This window comes from Asparagus officinalis, chromosome 6 (genome assembly GCF_001876935.1).
Source record: "Asparagus officinalis chromosome 6, Aspof.V1, whole genome shotgun sequence".
NCBI lineage: Eukaryota > Viridiplantae > Streptophyta > Magnoliopsida > Asparagales > Asparagaceae > Asparagus > Asparagus officinalis.
This window is the reverse complement of record NC_033799.1, coordinates 76,212,490-76,220,342: the sequence shown is the minus strand read 5'-3', so window position 1 is coordinate 76,220,342 and position 7,853 is coordinate 76,212,490.

Here is a 7,853-nt window from a genome sequence, read left to right as displayed (position 1 = left end):
GAATGAACTGTCTCGCCAGCGAGACAGGTTTTGCTGTCTCGCCAGCGAGACAGGCTTTGCTGTCTCGCCAGCGAGACAGGCTTTGCTGTCTCGCCAGCGAGACAGGCTTTGCTGTCTCGCCAGCGAGACAGGCTTTGCTGTCTCGCCAGCGAGACAGGCTTTGCTGTCTCGCCAGCGAGACAGGCTTTGCTGTCTCGCCAGCGAGACAGGCTTTGCTGTCTCGCCAGCGAGACAGGCTTTGCTGTCTCGCCAGCGAGACAGGCTTTGCTGTCTCGCCAGCGAGACAGGCTTTGCTGTCTCGCCAGCGAGACAGGCTTTGCTGTCTCGCCAGCGAGACAGTGTTGAAATGGTCAAAAACCACCTCGATAACTGCCCTACACGTGTCCATTAACTGCCAAGGGACGTGGGAAACATCGTGGGCGAAAATCACGTGAATAACTGCCAAAATAACGGAGTTTGAAACGTGGGAAGGCAGTTAAAAATGAAAACTGCCAGAATATTCCACTTCCGAGACAGCATTTACTGTCTCGCGGGCCGAGACAGCAAACACTGTCCCGCGGCCATAACGTGTTGTTTTGTTTGAGTTTTGTGCAGTTATTACCCCAGAGGCTATAAATACCCCCCTAGGGTCACTTCTGACGAGGATCGAGCATATTTTCGAGCAATCCAGAGCAGAGAGAGTAGATTTGAGTTTTCGTGCAACTCCTTGAAATTAAGCTTCCCTTGAGATTCGAGCTTTGACTTGATCTTAAGAAGAACGACTATCTTACTTTGATAAGATATCGTTTCAAGTTCTCACTTCGATAAACGAAGTCAGAATCAGTCAACCCCCTCTTCACGATCTGTGATTCGGCGGTCCACGAACCAAAGCGTTCCCGGCACAGGCAAAGTCCCACAAAAACAAGAATCGATAGACGATTTTTGTGTTAGTTTCTCAAGAGTTGTAATTTTCTAATTTTTTTTCATTGTAATTCGTTGTAAACGACTAAAGTTCAATAGAATTATCAATGGAAGCAACTTTTACCACAGTGGGAGCCAGCGGCCTCGCTGCCGAGGCCGCGGTGTCGCAACCGATCAAGATCGTGGTTAATGAAGAGATCGAATATGAATTCGATCAAGCAAAGTTTGAGGAATATTTATCATCCTCATCTGCGAAATCTTCCTCGTCTCGCAAATATAGGAAGATTTCGTCTTCTAAGAAAACTTTCAAGTCTGCAATTCCAACGGAGACCGCAGGCGAAGATTCTTGCCCGACTGCTGCTAAGGAATCTCCTTGTAACATCCCTGCTCAGAACGACTCTACACCCGTTACGGAGTCGTTGATCAATAGCTCACCGGTGCTGACGAAGAGAGCTCGTCAGAGACAGCGCCAGCGCCGTGCTCGTCAATTGGCTAAGGCCATGCAACAAACCGACGGGGTCCATTACTATGCGGACCTAGAGTCGAGGAGGCAGAAAATGATTCAGTTGCCTCAACGGCAAGATAATCATATTTCTGCACAACTTACGACGGAGGAGTGGACTCTCGTCAAAAGGGCCCGTTCAACCCTTAAGGAACGGATACAAAGGCGTAAGGCGAAGGCCGCCCGTGCTCGCGCTCTTCGTCAACAAGCATAAGAAACCAAGAAGGAGACGGTGTCTGAAAAGCCACCGAAGAACCGTAGAGTTTGGATGACGAAGACGCCGCAAGCATCTGTTCCGGGCCCGTCTACTGCATCATCAGTGAAACCCTGGGTTAGCCCAGATTTGTCTAAGTTTAAGATCACCATGGCGGATCACCTCGGTCCTTCGGCTGATGATCGAGGCAAAGCCCCAGTTAAAGAACCGTCAGATCTTGTAAATAAACCCGTAGTGGTTTCATATACAGGGGGTCGTAAACACCCTCCTATCAGAACTGCACAAATCCGGAACGAGAGAATATCAGTCCACTCTCGTTTAGGACCTATGAAAACCCCACTCCCGCAAAGGGGTGGATTTAAAAATTTAACTTTGGATCACCCAGAGGCGACGACCAGTCGTCCTGTGCATGTTAACAAAGTTCAAAGGCAAAAGATAGGTTGCTCGAATCATAATAATGATGAGCTGTACTATCAGAAAGATAACTCAAGAAAAAGGATTGTCAGAGAAAACGAGTCTCATTGCGCTTGCGAGAGACTTATTAAAGCAGTGTTGACAGAATACGGATGCTCTAAGAATAATTCAACAAGAGTCTCCGTATTTCAAAGATTGTCCAATGAAGCGTCAAGACCCAAAACAAGACGTTTCAACAAAAAGAAACCTGTAATCCGACAAGATGAGTTCCCTGAGGTCACTATCAACATGACCAATAAAGGAAAGCAAAAGTCAGTTAACTACGACCCTGATTTCTCTCCGGGAGGGAGAGTTGAGCGGGGTCTTTCTCAGAGAATGTCGCGGTTACAGAGACGAGCCAACCTACGTCGAGACTACAAGAGAATGCACGAGGGGCTCTCTTCAGATGAAGAAATGTCAGATACTTGTTCCGCCATTGCATCGGACGATACCGCGTCCAGTGTTGGGCAAGTCAGAGAATCATTTGCAATCACGCCAGATCAACTGGCTCACATCTTGCAGGAGGCGTTGGCTAAACAACGCGAAGAAATCAGAGCTGAGTTCAAAACCGAAATGGAGTTGACTATGCAGCAGATGCGAGACTTGCAGGTTCAGCAACACCAACCGGAATCGAGCCAGAAGGCGGAATCCAGCCGGCGTAATGAAGAGGATGAGACTATCTTTGATGATCCTCCTCCAGATAAAGACAACTCCGGAAGCGGTCCAACCAAGTCATCCACTCAACATCCACAGATCTACTTGAAGAAAAGCGAGGAAGAGGACAAGAAGATGCATGATCTCGAGAGCAAAGTCAACGCTCTGATAACGGTTCAGGAAGTGAAGAAAACGGGCATTCCATACCCGTATCCGAGGGAATGGGACCTGATTCCTTATCCCCAGAAATTTAATTTGATTAACTTTACTCCTTTTGATGGCAGGGGTTCACCAACTCAGCACTTGATCTATTTCAAGTCGCATCTCGGCGCAATATCCGGGAACGAAGCCCTGATGGTCCGGTCATTCGTAGGAACCCTTCGCGGGCCTGCCTTCGATTGGTACCGACGCCTTAAGCCTGGGAGTATCACTAGCTGGGCAGACATGGAAGAGTTATTCCTCACCAATTTCTTCGACGACGACACAGAGGTCTCAATTGGCACGTTGTTGGATGAGAAACAGAAGGATGGGGAATCGGTTGACATCTTTGTCAAACGATTCCGGGACAAAGCGGTGAACTGCAGAGATCCACTCACTGAGGAATTTATTCTGCAAACATGTCATAATAATCTGTCCTTGGATGTATTAGAAGTGGTGGGGGTTGTTCCCTCTAAAACTTGGAAAGAGATGAAAGTAAGAGGTGAACAAGCTGAACGCTTCCTCAAGAGAAAGAATTTGGAGCGAGGTTTGCCACCAGCTAATAATCAGAATCAAAATCAAAAGCAGAACTTTAACCCTCGAGGCAGAGGAAGAGGGTCTGTAGCCGCTGTGGACGCACATCAGACGTCACAACAGCCACCGCAACAACCGCAACAATCATCCTTCCAAAAGACAAAATACAAACCTTAATTGATGTTGGCATCGTGACACCGAAGCCGAAAGAGAAGAAAGTAGGTGCAAATGCGGTGTCTATTAGCTTCGGATCGGTTCCTTTGTCCTGGTTTCAAGCAGAGCCAGTATCAAAGGTCAAAGTGCAAACCATCAACGATGACCCTCATGGACAGCGCCAGAAGGGGCTTGTATCTCACACAACCCCCAACGGCGAAATCCTTTGGGTTCATCCGGATTTGCTTGAAGATGAACAGTGGACAACATCCACATCAAAGAAGAAATCAAAGGGCAAGGGAAAAGAGAAATCTTGTTATGGAGCCTCGGCAATTCCCGAGAAGAACGATGAAGAGATAGTAGCTTTATCACTTTCTGATGGAGAACTGGAAGTTTTCGCTACAAGAAGTGGGAATGAGTACCATTATAAATACCCTGAGACCTCTAACCCAAATGCTACAACTCTGAAGGAGCTGGGGATAGTTACAACTCCTCCAGTAGCTGCTGAAAAGCCGCAACAACCGGCTAAGCAAAAAGAGAAAGAACCCCAACATAAAGAGGTTCAAATTCCAAAGCAGTCTCGTTTCAGTCGACCGATTGGACGAGATAAACCGGAAAGTTCGAACGCACCATATTGTTTTGACGTTATGGCTCAGCTAGCCAATATCCCAGCAAGGATTACGCTATACGAGTTGTTGCGTCTCTCAAAAGAAACCAGAGAAGCTTTACAAGAAGCTTTGGCTGATTCTGAGGTATTCCTCCCTCAGGTCAAGCCAACTCCTGAAGAGCCAGAGTCATCAGTGCAGCATTGCAATCTGGCAGCCACGAAATTTCCTTGCATCGCTTTCACAAAAGAAGATATGCAAGTCAAGAATTCAAAGCATGATAGACCGTTATATTTTACTGGATATATCGGTTCGAGCATAGTCAACCGGATTCAAGTCGATCCGGGTTCCGCTGTTAACATCATGCCACTCCGGTTGATGTACCACCTCGGAATCCCCACCAGTAAATTAGCCTCCACAGGAACGGTGATCTATGGGTTCAATACCAGCGGGTCAAGACCGTTGGGAAAAATCCGGGTGAAGTGTCAACTTGGAGAGTTGAAGTCTGAAGTCACTTGCTATGTAATCGATGCGGAGACTTCTTATAACTTACTATTGGGTCGTCCATGGATCCACAGTAATCTTATAGTTCCCTCCACCCTCCATCAGTGTTTGAAGTAGGTCGACACTAATGAGGAGGTCAAGACGGTGTTCGCGGATAAGCAACCATTCAAGGGGTTAGAAAATTACTTTACTGATAATGAGGAGGTCAAGACGGTGTTCGCGGATAAGCAACCATTCAAGGGGTTAGAAAATTACTTTACTGATTCCCTTCTTTATGATGCTGAGTCCGATACTGAACCATCGGTCCATGGCACTGACAGCGGAGAAGAAGCTGATACCGAAGCCGGGCTGATTATAGTGAAGGTCTTGTACTAAATGACATTGAACCTCTTGTAATCGATCTTGACGGTGATGAATCGTCAGACGAAAGTTGTAACTGGCAGCTTGCTGATGAAATAATAAATCATGATTTAGAGTACTCGCATTGTCTTGATGATGTAATGCAGAAATTGTACGACGACTCTAGTATACATATGCCACTTCGTTCGCAAAGACAGGGGGTGAAAAAGAAATAATCTTTGGAAAAGGGGATCCATCCCCAACTCCTGATCTTTTCTTGGACACCAATTCGGATGAAGAAAAACCTGGGCGACATTTCTCTCGGTATAGTTCACAAGCGAATGGTTATATGACAAAACAAGGTTATGACCTTTCGCTCGGTGAAGGTCTTTATTTTAGTCAAGGTGTTAGGGTTCCACCCCGTCCTGCCTATGTACCAAAAGGAAAACCAGATAATTATTACAGTCGTAATAGGGGTCTGGGTTATGCTTCATCATCCGATGACGATTATGGCCAACAGATCATTAACCAATTAATAGATAGGAGTGGACATTCATCCGACACTTCAAATTGGGATTCGGACGTGAGCATTGGTGAAAGATTCAAAGCCCTAATGTCGAACATGGCGACAGTTGATCCTTCCACAACCGAAGAGGACGATCAATTGCCTATTTGGGAAGATCCATGGATGCATTACATGAATATCCAATACGGTGATAGATTTGAGCAAAGAGAACCTCCTACTGAGGATAAAGTAGTCCAGGTTAATATGGGTGACGAAACTAATCCGAAACCTATATTTATTAGCGGTGATCTTCCACCGGATGAAAAAGAGGAATTAATAGCCCTCGTTAAAGAGTATATCGACGTTTTCGCTTGGAACTACGAAGATATGCCGGGACTCGACCCAGATGTAGCAATGCATAGCCTTAACATTAAACCGGATGCCAAACCTATCAAACAACAACAAAGACGGTTTCGTCCGCAGATTATGGAGGCGATAGAAGCTGAAGTCAAGAAGTTGATTGATTCGGGTTTTGTTAGAGAAGAACAACATCCTGAATGGTTGGCCAATATCGTTCCAGTCCTCAAAAAGAACGGAAAAATCAGAATCTGCATTGACTTCAGAGATCTGAATACGGCATGTCCCAAAGACGACTTTCCTCTACCGATTACGGACGGCATCATTGACAACACATGCGGGGTTGAAAGAATGTCATTCATGGATGGATTTTCGGGGTATAATCAAATCAAGATGCATCCAGACGATGAAAAACATACAGCATTCAGAACGCCCCTTGGTGTCTTCTGTTATACTGTTATGCCATTCGGCTTGAAGAATGCCGGCGCTACGTACCAACGAGCGATGACGAAAATCTTTCAAGAGCACCTCCGGAAAACTGTCGAATGCTACGTTGATGACCTGGTCGTTAAGAGTCGTGATAAAAACGACCACATTAACGATCTGAAGACAATGTTCGAGCTTATGAGAACTCATCAGTTGAAAATGAACCCGACGAAATCCTTCCTTGGAATGTCGAGCGGTAAATTTCTTGGATTCGTCGTCACCACAAAAGGTATTCATATTGATCCTGATAAAGTGAAGGCAATACATGAGCTTCAACCCCCGAGAAATCTTAAAGAACTCAGAGGGTTGCAAGGTCGATTGGCATACATCTGTAGGTTTATATCAAATCTGTCTGGAAAATGTCAACCATTCTCTAAACTCGCGAAGAAAGGCGTGTCGTTCATTTGGGATGAAGCATGCCAAAAGGCATTCGAAGATATTAAGAAATATCTGGCGAATCCACCTATTCTCGTTGCACCGAAATCGGGCAGACCGTTTTTGATTTATGTCAAAGCGACGAGCCATTCGTTAAGTGCATTACTTGCACAAGACGACGATAACGGTCACGAGCAAGCTGTGTATTATCTGAGTCGTACATTGGTAGGAGCTGAGTCTCGTTATCCAATGATTGAGAAGGAATGCCTCACTTTGGTATTTGTGATTCAGAAAATGCGACATTATTTAGTTGGACAGACAATCTATGTCATTTCCAACATAAATCCTATCCGAGTATTCATGACCCAATCGGCTTCCATGAATTGGCGTCTAGCCAGATGGGCTTTGCTCTTGTCACAATATGATTTATACTTCAAGCAACAAAAATCAGTCAAGGGACGAGCCATTTGCGACCTCTTGGCAGAAAATCCTACAAAAGATGTAGTTGAGTTGTACGACGACCTGCCGGACGAAACTCACGAAGTTAATATCACCTCACATCAACAAGTGTGGCAATTATACTTCGATGGGGCTTCCCGAGCAACCAACGTGGCAAGTTCTTCCGGATGTTCTAAAATCTCCTCAGGAGTGGGGGTCGTTTTAGTTTCCCCGGGAAAGCATGTCTTACCTAGAGCATACTCGTTAACCGAACCATGCTCTAATAACGTAGCCGCGTACAATGCATTGATAATTGGACTCAATTTTGCCAAAGAGCTGGGGGTAGAATACCTTGAAGCTTTTGGAGATTCTCAACTGGTAGTTAATCAGATTCGAGGAGAGTATGAAGTCAGAAATCAAGACCTGATTCCATACCACCAGGTGGCCATTGAGGTGGCAAGCTCGTTTGAAGAATTTTTCATCGAGTACGTTCCGCGTCTCCAAAACGCATACGCAGACGCATTGAAGTTAGAAATCGGGATCTGATTCCATCCCACCAGGTGGCCATCGAGATGGCAAGCTCGTTTGAAGAATTTTTCATCGAGTACGTTCCGCGTCTCCAAAATACGTACGCAG